The sequence below is a fragment of the Plectropomus leopardus genome, chromosome 8 (assembly GCF_026936395.1).
Source record: "Plectropomus leopardus strain MGB_pleo_1.0 chromosome 8, ASM2693639v1, whole genome shotgun sequence".
Classification (NCBI taxonomy): domain Eukaryota; kingdom Metazoa; phylum Chordata; class Actinopteri; order Perciformes; family Serranidae; genus Plectropomus; species Plectropomus leopardus.
In genome coordinates, this window is record NC_142183.1 from 10647776 (window position 1) to 10672505 (window position 24730).

General features: G+C 37.6%; 1 protein-coding gene across 2 annotated transcripts in view; it reads left to right on the plus strand.

Annotated features, from left to right (window-relative positions):
* slit3 (slit homolog 3 (Drosophila)) overlaps positions 1 to 24730 on the plus strand; it is a 334139-nt gene that overhangs the window by 206880 nt on the left and 102529 nt on the right. The window lies entirely within an intron of this gene.

Sequence of the window (24730 nt, forward strand, 5' to 3'; positions counted from 1 at the left end):
TAAGGGTTGCTAACTTCTCATATCCAAGATGCTGTATCTGATTTAGACTGACTGAAACGTGGCTTATTCCCCATCCTGGGTTTAACAAGTAGCACACACTGCTTATCTTGGTTAGTACAACATCCCTGGATTATTGGGAAGAACACCCTGAAATTGTACGGAGTAGGCATACAATTCTCCACTTTAATTCCCATTTTAAATACTGTTTTTTTTTTTTTCAAAACTTGTACTATTATGGATATTTAAGTAGTTGAACATATTCAGTTACCTAATGATTACATCTGTTATTTCATGACATACCATTTTGATGTTGCTGAGTTATTGCCTCAAGTTTACATTTCATTATTCTAATTATAATAAAAGGTTCTGTTTTAACTAAAGAGGTAAAACAATACTACAGAATTAGATACTCTGTAAAGCATCTACAAACATTATTTAGATAGTTAAAATGTTGTCAATGGTTATTGATTGTATGGAGTAAAACTAATTTGGCCCTTTTAAATGTTTTATAGGTGAGCTACATAAAGAGTACATGTTTGTGTCCTGATTGTGTGATTATCATTTTAAACACATATATGAACAGAAAGTCAATGTTGACATGCAACTTTGAGCCAAAGATAAATGTAGTGGGTTATTGTTGTTTTGCAACTTTTGTAACCTATTAAAAATTTAATGAAGAGGCAAACATGTATGTATACACTTACAAAGTGCTTAGAAAGACATTATTTATTAAGTGACTCAAAAGATTTAAATAGCAACTGCAACTTTATAATGGTCTTCCAAATAGTATTTCAAGATCTGCTACATGGTATTTGTTAACAGTTTAACAGTTTATTACCATTAGCAGTTGCAACTTTATAGAAACCATCCAAACAATGTTTATAAACAGTTTTCAAACCAACTATTAATAGTTAACAAGTGTTATAAATATTTGGTCTATCTATCCAAGAGATATTTATATTGTATAATTTACTTTTTGTTTTTACAAAGGTTTACAAATTAGTTGGAAACCATTAATACTTAGTTATGTATTTATACAAGACTGTATAAGTCTTGGTATTTGACTAATAAAATAACAATCTATAACATTACTTATAATGGGTAAAAGTTAATTAGTTATCATTTCTTCATTGGTTATCAAGGAGTATTGACAAAAGTATAATTAACAGTCAGTTAACAAATTATTAATGATGCCTATAATACAGTATTGCCAGCTTCAGAAAGATGATACCGACACGTAAAATTACCACATTTATGGAGTAAGATGCATCCCTAAAAGAGGCTGAGTATTCATATGTGTGAAAAAAAATGTTATTCATCTCTGTATGATCTATGTACATTTGATTCAATGGCTTTGTGCATTCTTTAGAAAGCAATCTGTCTTTATTACATTCACACACAGTTTTATAGATATATTTTATATTTACTTGGCCTTCAGTTGATGAAGTGGACAAAAAATATGTAATTTCTTCTACACTGAAGAGGTGGGTGACCAGCACCCATATGATTCTCAGATCCTAACTTTGAGTGTTGAACAGTGGAGACTGCTGCCACTGAAGTGAGTGACCTGCAGTGGGTGAGGGGTTTGATTCTCTGCAAGTCAGCCTGTGAAAATCTGTCAGGCCTTGATTCCCTGCAGTGCGGGGGATGGTTTCTTCTAGCTGGCGATGTGGTCGTTATGGTCGTGAGGACATTACACATTGGGCTTCAGGGTTGCTTACTTCTCATATCCTAGATGTTGTATCTGACTGAAACATGGCTTTTCCTCTTTCCTGTATTAAACAAGTGGATGTTGGGTAAGATAATGTTAAACTGTAAAGAGTAGAAATACAAGCAGAATTCCACATTTGTAAATCAATTGCACAATTGACTACAAGCTATTCAAAAAAAGGAGTTAAACATGTTTTTCACATGAAGAAACATCTGCTGGGAAGTGACATAATAACCACATGTATGTAATATCACTGAAATAATTGAAAGGTAATTATTTATTAAGTGGCCCTCTAAAGCAGTAGGGCATCTTGGCTCTCAGTGGCTCTGTTTGTCTGAATTTTTAACGCAACAATGGCCATCAGAAACACATTAACATTAGTTAAACTTTAAGTGCTAAAGAGTTGTTTCAATTGACAACACTGGAATGTAAAGACCTGTAAAGCTGAGTGTCAATGTAAACTTATTTTAGCAATCTCACATGCCTTCATGCACACTCTCTGTGCCCAGTGACAATGCTGTATACCAGCCCTGTATTTGCCAACTAATTTACAACTCTATGTGTTACCAACTATAGTTATCAAAAACAACCAAAAATAGATATAACAATAATAAAACTTAGTTCTGGGTTGCACAAACCTCTTTGAATGGGGTCAACAGAAGATAACTAGTGAAGGCCCATTCATAGATGTGTATCCTGCTGTGATGGTTTTGAGATGAGGTGTTGGTGGCTCATCACCATTTCAATGCCCATCAAAAAACACTAACATACCAGTTAAACTTTAAGTGCTAAAGAAAGGTTTTAGTTCACAATACTGGAATTTAAAGTCCTGTAAAGCTGAGTGTCATTGTGAACTTATATTATTATATTATTTATTATGTGCCTTTCACTTCATGCACACTCTTTGTGCACTGTGACAATGCTGCATGCCAGTGTGTGTAGTATATGTTATAGACTGTAGTCATTAAAAAACAAACATCTTTGAATGGGGTCTAGATTAGATAATGCTAAAATACACTTACAAACACAGGTGTTTCATCCATCACTAAAAAACTATTCATTTTGAACACAATGGACACATTACAAAACAAGATATTTGGTGTTCAAATCCATTACCTATCATAATAGCATGAAAAGGAGCCTTGAGAAATACATAAAAGAGTCAAGGCTAAAAACCAAAAAATGAATGGCCATGACCTTTGACCCATAAAGCTGCACTGCATTAAATACCAACATGACTGAAGGATATCACAAAATGAGCTCAGGGACACTAAAACCACTGACAGTGGACACAGTTTATCACTGTATCTATAAATGCAAATTAAGACTTAACTATGCAAAGTGAAAGCCAGATATCAGCAAAATCCAGAAACACTGCCAACTTCCCCGGACCTGAAGCTCATCTGTCACGTCACAGTGAATATTAAGACAAGTTATAATTGTGTTCACATTATAGCCTTTATTTTAAAAGCTACAATGGCAACATTTCTTGTGCCAATTTACTAAACAATGAGAAGCTTTTACTGAATAGATACATTTTGTATTAGATATTTTCTTTACAAATGCACCTTTCTATTTCTTTTTCATTAATCTATGGTGGAGTGTGAATATCACTCTGTCCCTATCAAAAGGAACTTGTGTCATTATGTACCAGCCAACTTGGGACCACCGTGCTTTATTCTATATGTGTGGCCCTTTTTTCTGTAATGTTGATCAACAAAGAAAATGCATTCTTATGCATATAAATTGAAAACGCATACATTATAAAAGAGATCCTGTACTTGTAATAACTCTTAATGGGAATTTCAGTAAAAGTCTGATAATAAATCTATTTTTATGATTAATCAGCAAATACTGTTGCTGACCTTTATATCGTTTTGGTCCTTTCTGGGAAACCCCTTCATTGTAAAGGTGAACATCTAAAGTAGGAATTCCAGTATGTTTTTCCATGGCCAAAGGGATCAGCCAGTATGTGTGATATCTCTGATCTAGACACTAGAGAAAGAAGTCTCAGACTTGTAATGTCATGAAGTATAAAGTCTGGAGCTGCTCCTTCTGCTCATCGAGAGCCTAATTTTGGGGACCAACAGAATGTTTGTTATCCCTTAAACCCAAATGAACTTTATTATATTGGTGTTGTCAGTTCTGTCACAGAAAATGTTCCATATACTTATAACATTGTTCTGGCTATTCTCAGTGTCATCTAGAAAATCTTTCACAATTTCATATCAATGGAGCAACTCTACACTTTATATCACATGACATCACAAGCACTCCAGTTTTTGGATATGGGAGCGAGTAGCCCATGTTTACTCATGTTTTTAGACTGCCTTAGATCATAGAAATAATATGTATGTATTTTAGAAATGGGCATAATTTCCCATTAATACAGTATCAAATCCATAAAAAGGTTAAAGCCACTAAAGTTGAGCCTTTATATTCTGTTACACAAACATACTAACAAATCATCTTTGAAGAAGAAATGTAACATTATTCAGATGAGATTTTTTTTCACAAGTATTATTAAATATGTTTTTATGTTCTTTTCATGGTTGAGTGTGAATGTCACTCCGTGCTATCTAAGAAGGAACTTGTGACATTATGTACCAGCCAACAGTGGACTCATGTCATTATATCCTACTCAAGGTGGACCTTCTTCTGTAATGTGCACCAACAAACAAGTTGCATTTCTTTAAGTACAGACTGAGAACACAAGTATATTGAAAACTTGATTGACATTCACTACTTGTGAAAACTGGTCAGGTAAGTATTTTGGAAATTGAACAATTTTAAGGTCAAGTCAAAGTTTGATGTTACATAATTTTAATTTAAAACTCCTTTTTAGTTTTCTTTACAAAAGGAAATGGAGTGTGGACATTTTTTTCTTTTAGAGTGCAAAGTTCAAAGAGTACAAACAGAAGTCGACTTATGAAGGCCCATTCATAGATGTGTATCCTGTTGTGATGGTTTTGAGATGAGTTGTTGGTGGCTCATCACCATTTCAATGCCCATCAAAAACACTAACATACCAGTTAAACTTTAAGTGCTAAAGAAAAGTTTCAGTTTACAATACTGGAATGTAAAGTCCTGTAAAGCTGAGTGTCATTGTGAACTTATCGTAACATTTATTATGTGCCTTTCACTTCACGCACACTCTCTGTGCACTGTGACAATGCTGCATGCCAGTGTGTGTAGTATGTGTTACAGACTGTAGTCATTAAAAAAACAAACATCTTTGAATGGGGTCTAGATTAGATAATGCTAAATACACTAACAAACACAGGTGTTTCATCCATCACTGAAAAACTATTGTGAACACAAGGAATACATTACAAAACAAGATATTTGCTGTTCAAATCCATTAACTATCTGCCATAATAGCATGAAAGATTTAGAGAACTCTTGAAATCTCTGCATAAAAGGACAAGGCTAAAAACCAAAATGAATGGCCATGACCTTTGACCCATAAAGCTGCACTGCATTAAATACCAACATGATATCACAAAATGAGCTTGGGGACACTGAAAACCACTGACAGTGAACACAGTTCATCCTGCATCTATAAATGCAATTTAAGACTCTACTATGCTAAGTGAAAGCCAGATTCAACAAAATCCAGAAACGCATACTGACTTCTCTGGACCTGAGCTCATCTGTCATGTCACAGTTTGATTTCTTTCTTTTGGAAGCAAACAGCTTTGAGGATTAGTCACAGACTTGTGTTAAATCATTTTATAGTGATTAACTAATTAAAATAAATATATTATTTATTAAAATAAGTAATTATATTGCTGATCATTTTATGTATAATGTTACTCGTTTATAGATTTATTTTTCTGAATTTTTGGTGATACATTGGTAGTTACAATTGGTCTGGTCTAAATATACATATATATATATATATATATATATATATATACATATATAAAACAAAGACAACAATAAAGTTATTAACAGTAAATAGTAAGATAAAACTGAATTCACAGGATTATGGGAGCCTTCTTTAAAAGATATACTTTGCTTTGGCAAGTATTATTTCTGTAATATTTATTATCACAAAAAATGTTGATATATTGCAAGCAATAAAGTTTACATACCCATTTTTAAAGATACAAATGAAGTTTTAGTGAAAAAGAAGCACTCTATAGGTGAGAGAACCAGGATAAACCAGTTTGACTGCAGTATATGGATGTCCCCCCTTTGATAGGCAGACGTCGCTCAAGGCTTCAGGTCCCCTCTTGGCAATTTCTTTAAAAAATTGTAAAAATCACATTTGCAGTAATATTGTGAAAGAAGACCTCAAAAGTAAATTTTCAATTCTAGTTTTGTATTTTTAAAATGACTGCTAATAAAGGTTCCCTCTTGGATAGTACACTTAGATAGTCCCCTATTATTCATGTTCGCATGTATGTGTGTGTGTGTGTGTGTGTGTGTGTGTGTGTGCAGCAGAGGGGTTTTGGCCAAGCAGCGACTGTCATAATTCATAAGGGGAGACAGACAGAGTTGCTCAGTGCACTGTAGCTCCACAAGGTGACTTTCACTCGGCCTGTAACTCTCTCTCTCTCTCTGTCTCTCTCGCTCTTTTTACTCCCTTCTTCTTCATATAACGTGTCTTCCTCTTTGTCTTCTGGCCTTTCCTTATAACTACTTTTTTTATCTCTATTCTTTTTGTCATTTGGGTGTTTCATTTTTCCTCAAAGATCCTGCACTTCTTAATTTGAACACGACATATCAGTACTTCACCCACAATGACTGATTACTGGTCAGTGAAAACATCTGCTTTAGTAAACACTTTATCTAAGAAGATAATGAAATACTTTTTGTAATCTATTGGCATACCAGTACTGTAATGTCAAATGTTGACCTGATTAGCAGTATTGTGTTATTTTACCATCAATTGGCCCGTAGACAAAAAACCCTACAAAAACGAGAAAGACAATCACAAAGGGACACAAAGTGACTTCAAAGACACACACAATAAAGACACAAAATTACTTCAAGTGACACAAAACGATCAAAAAAGACACAAAACAAGCTCAAAGTCTTTATCTCTTGCTCCTATTTAGGAAATGTGAAGGTGCCCTTTGCATATCTGTGCTCAGGGGCCCATTGTATCATAATCCGCCCATGATCCCCACCATCAATAAATCTGAGGAAGCTTCCACACATTTAACCGAATTTCAACTCTGAATCTTTCAGTTTGGCTGTAGCAATAAATCACATGAAGCTGAAACAGTCATGAGATCAGCCCAGATCCTTATGATAAGGTGTGCCTGTGTTTTTCCAGTTTCTTAATGTAACTTTGGCTGCGTTAAGGAAACCTGCAAGAGGTAACCCAAACTGTGCCTTTGTGAGTCCAGCTGGTAGAGCAGATTTGTCTCCAAGAAGGCAAAAACCTGGCATGCTTGGTGCGGGCTGATCCACAACTCAAGTCCAAAATGGGGAAATCAGCGGACAGTCCAACATTAGGTGAAAAAAAAATACTCGTTGAGCTCTTATATTTCCAGCCCTCATTGCTTTTATTTTGACTAAGCTTGTAAAGTTTGACTGGAGTCCAATAGTATCTTTTTTCCACCTTTTCCTGTTTTTTTTTGCCTCTAATTTAGCCTCTGCTTTGCACCAATAGGAGTTAGACTCCGACATGAAATTGAGGAAGTTCAGTGATCATCCAACCAAGCAGGGAGACCAGAATAACTTTGAAAGAGAAAAGAAAGCAGCGAGAAACAGAATGACGTGTATGAAGCTTGTAAGCTGGAGGCATGAATTGTATTTCCACCCACTGAGCTGTTGACTTCTCAGCCTCACTTCCACCAGGCCTCCCTCACTCCTCAAACTTTTTTTTTTTTGCCAGATGCCAAAACCTTCACAACTGCAAGTTTGAAAATATACTTAAAAAAGTAAGAAGTGGATGTGTGGAATGGGAATGTTAGTGTTACTCTTTAATGATGTTTCCAACTGTAAGGAAATCATCTCAAACACAAACGCTGCCAGAAGTGCTGGACTGCCAAATGACTAATAAATGCTTACACTCGGTCGGGTGTGCACGCTATATGAGACTGGTGCACCCTGGGAGATCTCTAATCTTACATGTAATGCCATATTGAGATGAAACAGAAGTGTATCTCACAGTGAAACAGGGATTAGCAAAATTAAGACAGAAATGCCGTTGTTAATAAACCTGTATATATTATGAACCATTACTTTCCCTTTTTTTAACATTTAAAATTGATCTTTTTTGTGGTGACCTCACGTCAGAAAGTGTACGTAAAATCAACCCAAAGTGAACACACAGTATCAGTTTTAAAGATAGTTATGTCGTGTCTCTTTGTGGTTTCTTTGCATCTCTTTGTGGTCCTTTTCTATCTCTTTGTAGTACATGTTAATTTGAGTGACATTTTGCAAGTAAAGGCCAGGGGGTCCCCTGACACTGTGGGTCCCTGGGCCTGTGCCCGATAAGTCAATTTAGTAATCCATCCATGAATCCAACAAACAAGATGCTGCTGCTCAAAATAAATTATACGATATTTACTGTTAATTATCTGTTGTCTTCTGCTTGTGTGACGAATACAAAATACTTTATATTCCTGCATGTTTTTCCCAGTGGTAATTTCAGTATGGTGAAATACCAAGGCTTTGTGTGTGTATGTATGTGTGTATGTGCTTGCCTTTTGCCTTAAGTGTAATTTGAACTTACAGTATAGCCAATAGTTGTTTGTGCAACTCCACTGGTGCAACTGTCAACACTAAATAAGAGTCAGTGGGCAGTAAAAACATGTGTGTGTGTGTGTGTGCGTGTGTGTGCACGCGCGCGTGCGCATGTGCGTGTGTGTGCTCGTTCTACATGTCAGAGTATCCCTGGTGCAGTTGGTGTGTGTCCAGCCTCAGCCGCCCCTGGTAACGATTGCATTTCTGTGGTCACGTCCTGCCTCCAGATCTGTCTTATATCCCCCGACGCGTGGGCGCTGGATCGAAGCTCCCGAAACGAACCTTTCTTGAACCTAAAGTTTAGAAAATGCAAAAGGCTGGTGTGTGTGTGTGTGTGTGTGTGTGTGTGTGTGTGTGTGTGTGTGTGTGTGTGTGTGTGTCTGCGCACTCACTGTAGAGATTTCTAAGAGAGCAAATTCACTGTAAGTGGATGCATGTTTTTGTCAATACTTCCACGTTTCCATGTTCCATGTTTGTGCCTAAAATTTTTGACCACATCTTGCAAGTGTGTGTGCCCGCATCAATCTGTACGCCTACGTGCATGTGTGTGCGTGTGCACGGCGGGGTCAAAAAAGAACAGAGCAGTGCAGCTTTCTGCTGTTCAGTGATTTTGGTTTGGCTGGCCTTTTGGCTTCTGTTAGAGTCAGCGGGCTCAGCAGAGCCATCACATCCTGGCAACAACCAGCGCCCTGGCAAAGACGGAGGGTCTGACCTGACCTGAGAGAGAGAGGGAGAGGGAGAGAGAGAGAGTTGAAAGGGTGTGGGAAAGAGAGAGAAAATGCAAGAAAGCCAGAAGACAAGATGCAGGGTCAGAAATCAAGAGGACAAGACAGAGAGGGTCAGTGGTGAGCAGAATTTAACGTTTAATATCTCTGTAAAAGCTGCAGGGAGGGTGAGCAGAGGAGGGAATAGAGATATAGCCGGCAGAGACAGGCTGAGATAAGTGTGTAAGGTGACTAGAAAATAATGACAGCGGTTTTAGACATATTTGTTTGGGATTAAGAGAAAGCAGTAAGAGGAAGAGGAAGAGAAGCCTGAAAAAGAGATAAAGAGAAGCTGTGACAGTTGACTGTTTCCATTGGAATAATGATAGGGGTTTTATAAAGCGCTTTAGAGTTTTTGTTGGTTTGGAGAGAGACACGGAGGAAGGGTCAGCGGGGTTGGAGGAGGCAGAATAGAGGGAAACGAGAGAGAGGAAAGAGGTGCGAGAAAAAGAGGTGATAAGGAAGAGAGAGACAGTTGGGCAGCGTGAGAGAAGGAGGGGAGAAGGTAGAGAGGAAGAGGAAAGGAAGTACGGGTGGAGATAGAGGAGGAGGAGGTGGTGACAGAGACTGGAAGAAGTAGCCAAAACCTACAGATCATAAACCAGCACTGACGCTATTACATCAGCAGGATAGAGTTACACATCGACTGTTGATTCTTCTGAAAATCAAAGCGGCTGATTTAATGCCCTAATGCCTGATGTGGTATTATCCCTGATGACCTAATTCAACCTAAAATATTAAAAGAATAATTACCTCAGGATAAACGGTGCAACAAAATCTTGGTTGATAGTTGAGAAAAATCTATCTTCTCATGTTTATATTGTCATATGGCTCAACCTGACCCAATTTTCACCACACTTTCAGTCCAGATATACATATATTTATTCAGTATTGTGTGTTATGCTCTGTAGGTTTATCTTTAAGATTTTGTTTATTTTTGTATCCTTATGCAGCTTTACACAGTATCCGTTTCATATGTATCATGTCAACATTTGAAAAGTGACATTGGATATGTGCTGACTTTGTCATCAGGAGTGGGAAGGAATGGTGGTGTGTAACCTAAATGAAACACCTGCAGGTCACTGTTACAGCACCAACAACAAAAAAAACGCAAGTCTTAACTGCTTTTCTAGCAGCGTTTTAGGCTCCAAAAGTAGCAACCTCTTGGTGTTTTTCTCGCGGCGTTTTAGGCTCCAAAGGTAGGTGTTTTGTAGTGACCCTTCTATTTTGTCCAATGGCATTTTAGGCTCAAAAGGGTGTTTTTGGTTAACTACCTGTGTTTTCAGAGTGAGGAGAGTGCCAAGAAAAGTGTCACAGACATCACTGCTTTTCCTGCTGTGATTGTGCCCTCAGAACTCTGTGTTTTAAGCTAAAACATAATCTTTTACTTATTGTAATGAAGTTTTTTGTGTCTAAACCTAAGCATGCGTTGATCACATTGTTGTTGAAAAAGAAAAAAAACGTTTTAATGTATATGCTACATATTAATGTGCAAATGTCACATATCTATAGCAAATGATGATGGAGAATTACAAAATAAGAGACAATATTAGATCTTAGATTTCTTCCAGAAACTGTATGATTTCTGGGTCACTAATGAAAGTTAAGCACCCAGTTTAACATGCGGCAGGGCCTGGGGAGTTTCGAGGTCTGTGTTTTAGGCTCTAAACTAGGGTGTTTTGTAGTGACCCATCTATATTTTTCAGCGGATATATTGCCACAAAAAGCGGTTGAGACAACACTTCTTTTACTGCTGGGAATGTGCCTCCAAAATTAGGTATTTTAAGCCAAAACATGATCATTTCCTTACCATAACTTTGTTTTGTGCCTAACTGACTACATAATAATGTGCAAACGTACCATGTTGGTGGTTTGCAGAAACATACGATGATAACATTTATGATGGCTATTAAGCTGTGTCTTGATAAGATCATAAATTGTTGATTTCAGATCTAACTTACAAGAAAACTTAATCAAAAATTAAATATAATTTAAAAGCTCATTGTTTATAGTAGCATCGCTGAGATGCTCTAAGATGAGTTTGTGCTTTATTAAGTTTTTGCCATTTCTTCCATAGTAAGAGCACATGCTGGAGGGAGTATTGAGAGGTTGGACTCAGACTCTGCTGCAGGGGAGGGGGGTTGTTAACAAACCCGAACAGCCATGCAGGTAACACATTAAGTCAGTAGCAGAGATTCACACAGAGGAGGGGGCGGGTAAAATAGAGCTTATGCAGAGGTGGGAATAGCGTCAGATATCGGAAGAACTCGGTGCCAGCAGTCTGACCCACTCACAATTAATCACATCCCACTGGGTGGCAGGACAGGAAAGAGGAGGAGAAATGGTGATGAGGGAGAGGAGGAGGAGGAGGAGAGGGAGAGGCAATTTAAGGTGGAAATCAAGCAGAGCTGTAGGACAATTGAGAAAAGATGATAGGAGCGCAAAAGAAAGAAGGAGGAAGAGAGGCAATCTGCGATCTAATTTGTTCCCGTTTAAGGTGTAATGGTCTCATCAGTAGATTTTTATGTACATCTCTCTCTCTGCCTGTCCTCCTCCCTCCCATATTATTAGTCTCTGTCTCCCCTCTCCCTTGCCTCCATGTCCTGCTTGCGGATTTTCATTTTAAAACCTACAAAGCATTTGTATTCGATTGCAATACAAGGGTGACATATTATGAAATATCAGAAAGCAAAAGCCTGGCATTGTGTCTCTGCACACACTCACACACACATATCTGTTTCACTGCATTTCTTTTTTGCACACACACACACACACACACATACACACACACACAAACAGCCTCCTGCCAAACCACACGGATTTGTCCAGTGATAATCATCATGTATCCCTGTTTGCTCAGTGTCAGTTAATTTGATTAAAATCAACATCATTACATTGCGGTTTGAGGGGCAGCTTTTGTAACTTAACTCCACATTGAGGCTATCATTTACACCCCACTTCAAAGAGCCTTGATTTTTCCCAGAGATACCTCCATTTTTCAAGTTTTAATCTGTTCTAACTCTTCGCCAAGAGCATGGCACATTATTGGACAAAGTTGCCTCCTTTGTCCATCAGGCAATCTGAAAAGCTTGCAGCGCTCAGCACCCACTGGTCTCAGTGAGGAACAATGCAAGCATCCATTATTCAGTTAATTGAGGCACCGATACAGAAAGTTGGGGGTTTTTTTAGACTCCATTTGTGTTTTAGCAGAAAAAAATGTCAAGGTTTCACTGATACAATTGCTGGTTTCTTTGAGAAAAAAATCATTTCATTGTTTGCTCACTTTGTCATGGACATAATTTGAGACTCAAAACTCGGCACAGCTCGCGATTCAGTCTGAAAATACCTTAACTACTAATTATATCAACCCCCCGGTGCTTTTTTGGTTTGGGCTGTAAACAGTTGAGCTTTCCCAGGGTGGTTTCCAATGGCAACACTTTGGAAATGTCAATTTTCTCCAAGATGAGAGGAGTAAATTGCTCGACTTTGGTTGTGCAAACGATCGAGAGTTCATTAAACTAGCTCTCTCACACAGTCACATACACACATATATGTATGCAACAACACAAATACACAAACGGGCACAAATGCGTACATACGCACAAAAACACACTCACGCATCCACGATTTAACACCAGGCTGCCAGGGTAAAGCGGTAAAGCAGGCATAAAACCCCGTGGGAAAGTTCAAATATGAGACAATTCAACTACTAAAAGCCCTTAACTCCTATACCTAAAGGCCCTTAAAGCCTGTTTGCAGACCGTATAGACCTTTAGAGTTGTGTGTTAAAGTCAACAGGGTCAAAAATCACTTCAGCTTACAAGCTGAAACCTCCTGATCAAAAGAGACACACACTGAATGAAGGCCAGGAGCATTCATTCGCATATGCCATTCTTTCTCTGTTTCTTATAGCCTCAGCAACCTCACACACACGCGCACACGCACAAGCACACACACACAAATACACTGACATATAAACCATACATAAACTGACAAAGACATTCAAGCTATAATTCAAACAGTTACATCCTTGAAAATCTTTTGTTTGTCCTTGTCTGTTGAATGGACCCACTAACAAAAATAAATGAACAAAAGGTAAAAACCACATACTTTTCTTTTTCATGTACACACACGCACCTACACACTTCAGTGAACACACACACCTGGGTATTCAGGAGCATAGCATCGGGCTGCACCATTGTGTGACTCTCAGATGACTGATTACTCCAGGGGTCGGTGTGTCTCATTGTCTGACTCAGCGAGACAGGATACGGCCGTCCAGCCTCCAACATACACACGAACATGTATCGCAGCGGTCACGCACATACAAATTTATCATCTGCCTATCAGCAGAGTAAATGTTGGCATTTTGTATTTCTGCAAATCACTTATATATCAAAATAATGCATTTCATATGTGCAGCATGTACGTTCATTTATAGCATTTATATATTTTAAAACTTTACATGTCTCTACCTTTCATTTTTCAGTTTTGTCGTGACAGTGCTGTTGATGACGTGCCATTAGGTTTAGGCTCAAAAACAACTCTGTTAGCGTTAGAAAAACAGAATGATTTGGCTTAAAATACCCAGTTTTGTTGCCACAAGCACAGTTGGAAATGTCCTAATGTCTCGTTAAAAAATACCCAATTTAGTCGCCATACACATGGCCAGAAATGTCCCAACATTAACAAATAAAAAATACAGGTTTTGTCACCACGAACACAGCTGTAAATTATTCGACATCTGGAAAAAAATATCTGTTCAGTATCCGGTTAATATCATAGCTGAAATGTCACAGCATATCATTAATAAATACCCATTTTTTCACCACAAACAACACTAGAAACGTCTCAGAAGAAAATTTCCCAGTTTTCCTATTCACAAAAGCAGCTGGAAACGTACTGTCTCATTAAAAAATACAAGTTTTTGTTGCCACAAATAGGGTTAAAAAAAAACATCACGTTTTGGCCTAAAATACCGTTTTTTTCAGCAAAAATGGCTAGAAAATGTTGTTAACACAAACACTGCCGAAAATGTCCCAACATCTTGCTGATTCTCTCGTGGAGTGGATAGAAGGAGTGAAGAGGTTAAATGATCATGTGACCTCTTTGACTGAAAGAGCACATTTTGGGCTGTTCTATTTCTCAAAAGTGAACGAGTGAATTGTGTGTGAAGGGGTTAAACAAATGAGTGATTGAAGGCGTAAAGTGTCCTTGCGTTTTTCTTTTGCCTTCTCTCCTAAAGCTGTAATGAGGCCTTGGGGAAGATGCTGAGGGCTCTTCACACAACTCATAAAGAGTCTTTTAGGCCTTTCGATAGCTGGCCTCTTTTCAGAGTCTGTGTGGGAAAACTCAGAGAAATAAATTCTTGTTAGAGCTCATGTCAAAGCAAAAACAACTGCTGCAGAGCACACTCCACGTTACTCCAGCAAAACTTTTTAGAATAACATTTTGGTGTTTGGATGAACATAATAAACTGTGTGATTGATGAAAAAATTTATATCAGTCTTCTCCTCTAACTCTCGGCAAGAAAGCAACTACGTCTGAAATGTATCTCAGAGGCAACTGGTTATATTACAGTTTCATTAAGACAATATTAAGGTCAATTACCACAGCTTCATAAGAATGCAAAATAAATATCCTGTTATCTGTTTGTGCATATTTTAAGTTACATTTGAGTATTTTGAGTGATTAAATATAATTTAATGTCTGTGATATGTGATATGTTCTGATGGTTTTAGGTTCCAGCTGCAGATGCACTTCAGTGCTTATATAAGACAGATTAAGAATAGATTTTTAACTCAAGGATCTTTCCAGTCATTGGCTGGATTTAAACCTATTTATACCCACACTCCTGCAAAAAAATCAATGTTTACACTGGCTTAACAGTTTATCCTAATACATGCCTGGAATGGCAATCAACCTTCCTCTCTGATACAATTTATACCTGCGTTAACCTGTCCACCCCGTTTGCTGGTTGCCCCATTTTTATTTTCTGCCAAATAACATTTTGCATTTAATCTTTCCAATCAATATGTTTTCATTCATGGCACTGGAATAGCAATTTCGATCCTGAGAGGATTCAATTTAGAAAACAGGCATGTTAGCTTGATTTAACTTGATAACATTAATAACGGCGTAACCTTTACTTTGCATTTTATTTAGGTTTTACACATGATGTATTGAATGCAAGAGGTTAGCTGGAGGTCCAGTACAAAGTACAAGCACTTTATTCATATCTAATTTAATGCAGTATTTCCATACACTTTCCCTTTTCCTCATATAAACTTTGTGATTTCCCACAACATTTAACAAACTCCATAAGGAGCTTGACCTCATCATGTGGCTATAACAACCACTAGTTGATTTTACAGCTATATTGAAAAGACAGAAAATAAGATTTTAAGTTGAGCGTGAATAGTGCTCTGTGGTCTATCGGGGCAGCTTGGTGGATGCAAGCTGCAGAAAAGCCTTTTGTAGACACATTGTTTTTGTGTTTTAAGTCGATTTCTATCACCTGAAGGCAGAAGCTACAGAAAAATAAACACAGTACAACAACAAAAACAAAAAACAAAACAATGAAAAAAATGCACATCAGATATTGCCAAATTTTATATTTTAATAACTATTTTAAACATTGCTTTCAGCCCATAATCAGTGCATCACTAGATGACGACCTTTAGTTTGTTTTTATTAATTATTTTTTAGGTATTTTTGTTTGTAAGCAGGTAAGATCTCAAGTTAGTCACAAAGCTTTAATGATGTTTACGTCAGTATTAGATTTTCAATATGAGGAAAAATCTATCCAGAGACAAAAAGTTCACAGTTATTTTAGAAGATGTTTTTGTACAAAGTCTGCCTGTTTTGTTGCACTCTGATAAAGTAGGGTTCAGTAAAAATACGTCAAAGTTTATCAAAGTTGTACTTGATGCAGTGGAGCAGATTATCCTCACCCCTACAGACAAATTTACTGAGCTGCGAGCAGTGTGTCCATTTAAATGAATAGATTTTTCTGCAAAATGTTGCTATTTTAAATGCTTATGCAGCCAGGCTTTAATGTTGATTTTTAGGCCAGCTGCCAGTTTTATAACCAATCAAGGGCATTAATTGCCTTCACCTGGTGTCCGTGTTCATGACTCACTGGAACCAATGAAGACACCTGACACATGTTCCTTCAGGCCAAAGTAGACTTCAGAGGACCTGGTGCTTGTGGTCACATTTTGCTCACTGAGTAGCACCCAGGTTGAGCCAAAACAATTTGTCACAGAAGCACCACGCTTTTCATTTAAAATAAAAACGTTTTTTTGATAAAAACCATATGTTTCTAGAATCTCTGTTTTGTCACATCAAAGATTTCTATATAATGTTTGCAATTACTCGAGGCGGTCTGATCAATCGTAGCAACAACGCAGTTGTAAGTAGGGTCATAAAATAGCTTTGTTGTGCTTTCAGTTTGTGGTCTCACTCCCACAATGGAGTATTGATCTGAGATTTCAGGGCAGGTCCAAGTGCACCAGAAGGTTTTTACCCTGGAGTTTTATCTGAAATGAGACATCAGTGCTTGAAAAAGTGAAGTCTAACCCTCTGAGATGATTGCGGAAAATTGAAATAAATTATAGTGTTTTTGTACTGGTTGAAATGAAGTTTAGCCTCCGGTTCACAAAATGATAACACTTCTGTCTCCTTGTTCCTCCTGTAGTAGGAATGCTTTGAAATTGTCCTCAGATTTTTTTCCAATAATGAATGCTTTAAATGTAGTTTTCAGTATTCAGATCCATGTATAAATTCATGCACAGGCAGAGAATTGTTTTAACGTTGAGAAATACGTTTGGATTGATACTGAAAAGGAGCACCAGCAACTATTGAACTCATCTGACACACTGTTACACAAACCTTTAGCAGTGTGAATATAATCTGAAATTGAATGTACAATAAAAGTACTGAACGCTGAAATGAGCATTCAATACTGATGCATTTTATGACATGTTTAACATCATGTTTGGTAATATTGTTTCGCTTCTTTCACTCGGTTCCTTTGCAGACCATAACTAATGTTAGTGATTACGAGAGAGAATAATCGCATTGAACGTGAAGTCAATATTGGCTGTAATCACAGTCATAAAGTTACATTGTTGTGTTGTGTTTTAGTGGCAATAGTAATTCAGACATTCTGTGTATCGATCTGTGTCTGTTAAGGCTGATTGAGCATAATAGCGACTAATAGAAAATTCACTTTATTACATACACATACACTCAGACACACACAGCTCAGACTATTCGGAGCCGGACACAAATAGATGCAACATAGAACTGAACAGAGCTCGAAAGCAACCTGACAAACAGAAATGCAGAGAGATATATGAGCTTTTACTTAGTCTAAATTTTTTCATTTAGCTTACTCAATGACACTCAGATGTTAAAGGTGTTTATTCACGGGGATAAATTGGCAGAAATGGAATATAATATTCAATACTATGTTTTCATTTGTGTATAATCATCTAAAATCAAAAAATGGTTGTGTTTTCGTTACCTTAGAATGAGCTGTTTAAATCTGCGTACAGTGCGCGACATGGTGTCCACCGTGCTGTTTCTACAACAGCCCAGAATGGACCAACCAAACGCTGGCTATAGATGGGGCCGTTTGGGTTTTCGCATCTGCCACCGGATAACTTTAAGCCGGCTAAAGTCTGCCACCAGTGCCACTAAATTCTGCAAACAAGGCCTTTAAAGGGCATGTTAATCAAAACTGTGACTTTAAGGTTAGCATCTCAAACCACGCGGCCGCCTCATGACGTCTCAATTTCATCCAACAGTATGGCAGAAAACACAAAAGACTAAGACACATGAGACAAGAATGAAGTTATGACCTCGTACTTCAAGGTCACAGGAGTTAAGTGAGCACATTTTAGAATATTTCATTTACAAATATAAACTGCCACATTGACCCACAGAAAAACATCAGTGGCTTCATCTCCACATCAGCCACCTCCTTTTACCACTTCGATGTTTTGCTGACGTGCTGTACGGATCAGATATGCATTATGAAATTTAACCTAAATTACATCCAACATAAATGACAAGGAAAAATGCATGCAATTCTGTATTTAATATATAATTTGTCCAATAGTAAAAAAAAAAAAAAAAAAGTTGTGCTTTTGTTGGCAAAAGGTTGTTTGGGGTATTTATTTATTATTTAAGGTATTTTTCATGCCTGGCTTAATCCAGGATCTTAGAGGGAGAGCAGAAGATGTTTGGACCTCTGCAAATAGCCAGTTAATCTTGTGCGTGTGTGTGTGTGTGTGTGTGTGTGTGTGTGTGTGTGTGTGTGTGTGTGTGTGTGTGTGTGAGACAGAGAGAGAGAGGGAGGCGAGATTGACGAGTGAGGCTTTGACCTCAGTGTGTAGGCTGCAGAAAAGACACATATGATAACATCACTCTCGTTCCCTCTCTCTCTCTCTCTCACTCACACACACACACACACACAAACACGAGCACGCACTTGCCCAAGCGATAGCATCTCCCTGGTGGGTTTCCTCTAAAGAGTCTCCTCCATCACTGACTGCAGGGGCCCATTTACTGCAACAAAGCTGCATCGAAAACACACACACATGCAGACACACACAGGCATGTACTGTACATGCTGACTCAAGAATTGTAGCACACACACATATGTGCATGTATATGCTGACAAACACACACACACACACATTGAGGGATCATGGATCTATCCTGCAATAGCACTGCAGCGGTCACTGCAGCCTATCTCAAATTAAGAAGAAAAAACTGAGCTGAATAGGCATTTTGTAATAGAAACATTGTGTGTCGCAAACAGTGTTGGAGCAGTCCTTGAGCTCTTTTTTTACTGTGACTGCAGAAACAAAATGTAATTTTTTTTATTTATTTTTTTCCCAGACAGGCTTTTTGAATAATTAATCTGCAGGGCAGCAAGCTTCCAGGAAAATGTGGGGTTTATATATTGGCTAAATCTATATTAGAATCCATGGGTTTTGTATTTTAGTTGGAGTAAAAAAAGAGACAATAACCCCCTTTGAATAAATAATAGAACAAAGAGAGGCTACTACTTTGACAAAGAAGAAAGTTTATGCTTGACGCCGGATCCCATGATAGAGATAATGGCTGAAAGTACTTGCAAACTAAAACTCCAGTATTACTGCATAGAAATACATGCCCGAAAGAGAAGCCCACATTTCTGGTCAGAAGAAGAAACACAACTAAATGCAAACATTATGAAAGTCTTGGACATCATCATGTTTTTGGATATGCCCTAATATGGCAAGGCAGACCTTTTCAAGAAGGCGGTTAAAGGAATGACTGTGTTTGCATGGTCCAATAAATCTGCCATGTGTACCATTTTGATGCAAACTGATGTATGCGCAGCTGCATGTACATGGAAATTTTAGTGGAATATTCCTTTTCATTAGCGAAATGAACAACTTAGTAGACATCTCGTCTTTTTCGGGATAAAAACGGGAAAAAAACTGTTGAAAAAGACTGTTTTGTGAATGTAAATGCACTCACTGACTGATGATATGTCGTACTGCACATACTCAAGTAAAAAGACAGAGGAATTACTATTGCCTTGCAACCCCCAGGGACACGAGAATAATAATGTATAACTTAACATCTGTGTATTTTAAACCGCTTATTCAAACTATAAATCATGGTTCTTTAACTCTGTGGCTTCACATAGCTTCAGAATATGAAGCAACATTAACTAAAAACTATGTCTTGAAATAAGCCATAGCAAAAAAAAAAGAAAAGAAAAAAAAAAAGCTTTCTCACTCAAAGCATAACGTCACTTTGGAAACAGCTGCGGCACAGGATGCTAATACACAGTACACAAAGTATTTTTCCTAACCATATAGCATCAGTTGTGAAACGTTTGTAAATGGGGCCGCGATGACACAGCCAATGTTCCGGTTTGCGCTGTGTGATTTTGTGGTGGAGGCATGCAGTATGGTGTGTTGGGATCTGTCAAGGCTGCAGGATTATGAAGTTTAGACTGACATAAGGTGGAGTGCAAAAGCAGTGGAAAGTCCCCATCTGGACCAATGGGATGCTTTACACTATAAAACCAAAGATTTGAGTGCTGCAGGGATTCACAGGTGTTCAATATTGTGGCTATTTCTCTCCACCCTATATCACTCAGTACCAAGCCTTATCACAAATTTAAAAATATCAGAAATTTCTGTCAGGTTTTTTGTATTTTTTGGGGCGAATGGGGCATTCGGTTAGTAAAATGTAGCATGCACAAAATAACACTTTCTAACAGTTTGGTGAGTTTTCTTCGCTTTTCTAACTGAATCCACTAATATCTGTGCAATCTTAAACAGTGAACTTCCTGCAACAAATTCTCCCGTTGCCAAAATGCACATATTATTTAATGATCACCTCAAATCCAAGCGCCTTTACGATTTTTTAAGAGTGCAGCCATGGCCAGAGGCGGTGTAAAATGAGCTGGGAAAAAACGGCCGCAATATAAAACATAGTTGTGGACTTCTAAATGATGTTTTTAGTGTTTATCTTGGCGTAAGTCGGTCCAGTCACTACTTTATTAAAGCGGAGAGATGTGGACCGGGGTTGAATGGAGTGAGTGGGAGAATAACTGACAGGGAAATTGCAGAGGGAAATTATTGTTATTTCACAATTAAATCATATATACTGGGTGGAATCACCCCTGACAGGGCTGACCATAGCAGCACTCCTAATGTGTGTGTGTGTGTGTGTGTATGTGAGAGTGTGTGTGTGTGTGAGAGTGAGTGTGAAACTTTATCCGTCTACCAAGGCCACTGAGGCTGTTCTGGCAGGGAGGGGAATGTAGAAAGAGAATCGGAAGGAGAGAGAATTAAAGAGAAAGAAAAGTAGTAACATCAACAGAGTGAAGCAAAAACAGTCTATTTTAAGGCTGAGTGGGTGTTAGTAAAAACACAGCAAACCCCCGGTAATGAGCCGTTTTTGAACAGTTGTGACGACAGTGCGTTAAACAAACCATCCTTGATTTTTGTCGGCGAAATCCAAACCCTCTCCGTGGTCACACTGTATGTTTAGGCGCAAACATATTGCGGATGCTGTAAAAAAAGAAAATCCTCTCATCTTGAATTTGGGCCATTTTTCAGAGAGAAAGCCGACCTTGTCCTTGTCTGAAAGCATTAAAAACACATTGTCAAATGTGAAAAATGAATGGGTTTCAGTTGTAAAAAATGACCGCTCAGTCTTCATTCATCCTGAAACAATGACTCTTTGAACACACAAGGTTTCGGGTGATATGTAAAGTAAACTAGAACCTCTTTTCTATCCAGTGAAATTAATGATCCATGAAACTCGGGCAAAAACAAAGCAAATGGTTGCACTGGCTTGTGTTGATGTTGGCTTCGAAACGCCACCAGAAAAATTATACTGAAGTATAAATTTTAGAAATCCTTGGATTGCTAATGGAACAGAGATCTCTCATTTACTCGTGCTTTAAATGTTGACTTTTTCCTGTAAAAACCTGACTTTCAGCCATTTGAACAGACGCACAAGTTATAATGAGGGGTCATCATAAGACCTCCGCTGCTCACAGGACTGAAATCAGAATGGACATAAGTTAAAAGTAATTAGGTATTATTAATAATCAGAAAATGTCATTTAAACCACACATTTCTATATTGAAAGTCAGATTAAGTTAATCAATTCTTTTCTCTCTCCAAGCAAAGAAGCACTAAATTTCTAACTTATTTTTTACCTTTACTGGATTATATTGACATGCTCATTATGTATGCACCTAACTAGTGCCTAAAGAAGCTCGATACTGTTTACAATGTGCTTTACATTTTATTACTGGATGTGCAATTTGCTTACACCACTGTATGTTACTGCCTAATTGCCATCTCTGTATGTTCGCAGTTTTTCACAGTGATAGGCTTTGAGGTATAAATCCTTTATTGGGCTGGCGTCCTCTTATCTCTGTACACACGTGTAAAAACCAAAATCAATAAGGCCTGTACTCAGAACTAGAACAGAACTACACAAAACGCTTTTAAATAGGCTTTTTTTCCTGGAATACTGTACAGAGGGACAAAAAATGTATAATTATTATGGAGAAATTTTAGTTCATTTGAATGAATGTCAGTTGTCAGTAGAGCTGCAACTAATTATTTTCGATGTTGATTAATCAGTCGATTATTTTCTTGAGTAATTGGCTAGTTGTTTGATTTATAAATGTCAGAATATGGTGAAAAATGTCAGTCAGCCCAAGACAAGGTCCTAAAATGTCTTGTTTTGTCCACAAAGTAATTCAGTACAGAGAAGTAAGAAATTAAGAAAGCTGGAATCAGAGGTTTGACTTTTTTTTCTGAAAAAAAAAAACTTAAATGGATTGGTTGATTATTAAATGATTTGTTGATTAAGTTAATAGTTAACAACGTATCTGTTATTTTATTAATCATTGCAGCTCTTGGGGTCAATGTCCTCTTGCATCAGGAAACATTTTAAAATGAAAATATCCAAGATTTGGAGATGGAAATCAGTAAAAACTAAATAAACAAAAGCTTTCTATCTTTATGTAATAGCCTACAGTACTTCTAAAGTTAATAACTAAAGTATTTGTTCTGTTTTTCCCATTCTGTTCACTGCATTATGACTACATAATGTAAGTTATATGTCTTTGTCCAGTCTCGCGTTTTTCCGTTGTAATTTTTACGCGCGCTGCTTCAGTCATGAGGGACCTGCTCGTGTTCTAATATGTTTCTTCCACCCCGTGCGTGTTTTGTATATGCAGCTTTACCAGCTTGTACGAATCCGTCAATGCACTGCGATCCCCCCGTGGATCGCTTTGATGGAATAGCTGTCTTTTCTGCATTCTTTTTTTTCCTCTGCTCTCATTTCTGTCTCCATTTCTGTACATGAAAATCACAGAGAATCAATAGGTGTTGGCTTTCGACAACACACTGAGTGGGATTGTGTGTGTGTGTGTGTGTGTTTGTTTGGTTGTAATGACAGTCAACCTTGTTTTTCATTCCACTTCAGGTCGATACTACATATGAGACAGAGTGTAGTTTATGGGCGAGCTAATAGTCAGAGACAGCAGTGACCTGCTTATGAGTTAGAGATGGAAGGAGCACAGATCAAGAGGGTGTGTGTGTGTGTGTGTGTGTGTGTGTGTGTGTATGTTTGGGTATCAATATATAATGAGTTAAAACTCTATGTGATGACTTGGCACTCAGAGTTTGCAAATGCAACTTGCTGCGGTTTTGGCGTTGTTTGAAGTATCAGCAATGTTAATGATTTAAGTCAAAATCCTCAAATCATGCTTTACATTATACAGTATGTACAATACATTTATCTTAGAGGGTCTGTAGTTCTTTCAAAAAAAAAAATCATTAATCCTGAGCTGTCAATTCAGATAAAGAAAAAATTAACAGCAGAAAAGAGGAAACCCTACAAAAGGCAAAAAAAGGAGCAGTCTCTCTTTCAAGACAATAATTTCATTCCTAATAAGCAAAAATGTGTTTCAGGCAATTTAAAATGCTCTTAAGTGTCACTTAATTACTAACACACACACAGGAGTCGACTTGAACACTAGTAAACAAAAAATAATGTTTAACCACAAAATATCATCATGTAGAGCTTTAATTAATCCATTTTCATAGCCATTTGATTGGGAAAAGCAGTTGTTTTGTGAGTGTACAGGGATTTATAACAACAGGACTGATTTCCAGCCGTGCTCATTTATGTCCCCTTGAAGCAATATCTACAGGGGCAGATTGTTTGATTTGAATCATTTTTAGAAGCTGAACGGATAAAACCATCCAGTATTTCATAAGGAGCCTTTAAAAGAGCTCTGTATGACATTCAGGGCTTTATTTTGAAAACAAACCACTACCTGCTATGTAAAGATCAATGAAGTTATGTTGGTCTGTGTGTTATTATCCAAAATTCTCTGTTTTCAGCCCAGTTGCTAGACGAAAGTGTTGGCGTTATACATTTCTGCAAACTATGAGTGTGTTACATTTGAGCATTGTATACATTTCATATCAATGTTTCCAAGGTGAAGTAGACGCCTGCCAAGTTGCAGATCACTGTTTGAGACCTTAACACCTGCTGTTTTGGGGCATTTTCCGTAGCATTTCCACTGGTGTTTGTGGCACTGACCCTTTATGTTTTTCATGACACATTACACCTTTTCCCAGAGGTGTTTTTCACTAACCCATCTCGTCTTTTCCAGCAGCTTTCGTGCCACCAAACATAAGTGTTTAATGCCAGAACATGATCTTGTCCTAACCATAACCAGGTGTTTTATGTGCCTAAACCTGTTTTTTCACTTCATTTCACTTCGCTCTTGTTGAATGATATTAAGTTTCAACTTTAATACACTGCACAGACATACTGTGTCTGTGGTTCAATGCAAACATTTCTCACAGTTTGGTTGTTGTGGTAGACGGTCTGGCTATGAATACATATTAAGGCATGTGATAGAGAATCTCTGCTCTGTGCTCATACGGTGGTTACCACTGATAAGTCATGAACTTTTTTGTATATACTTGCCTAT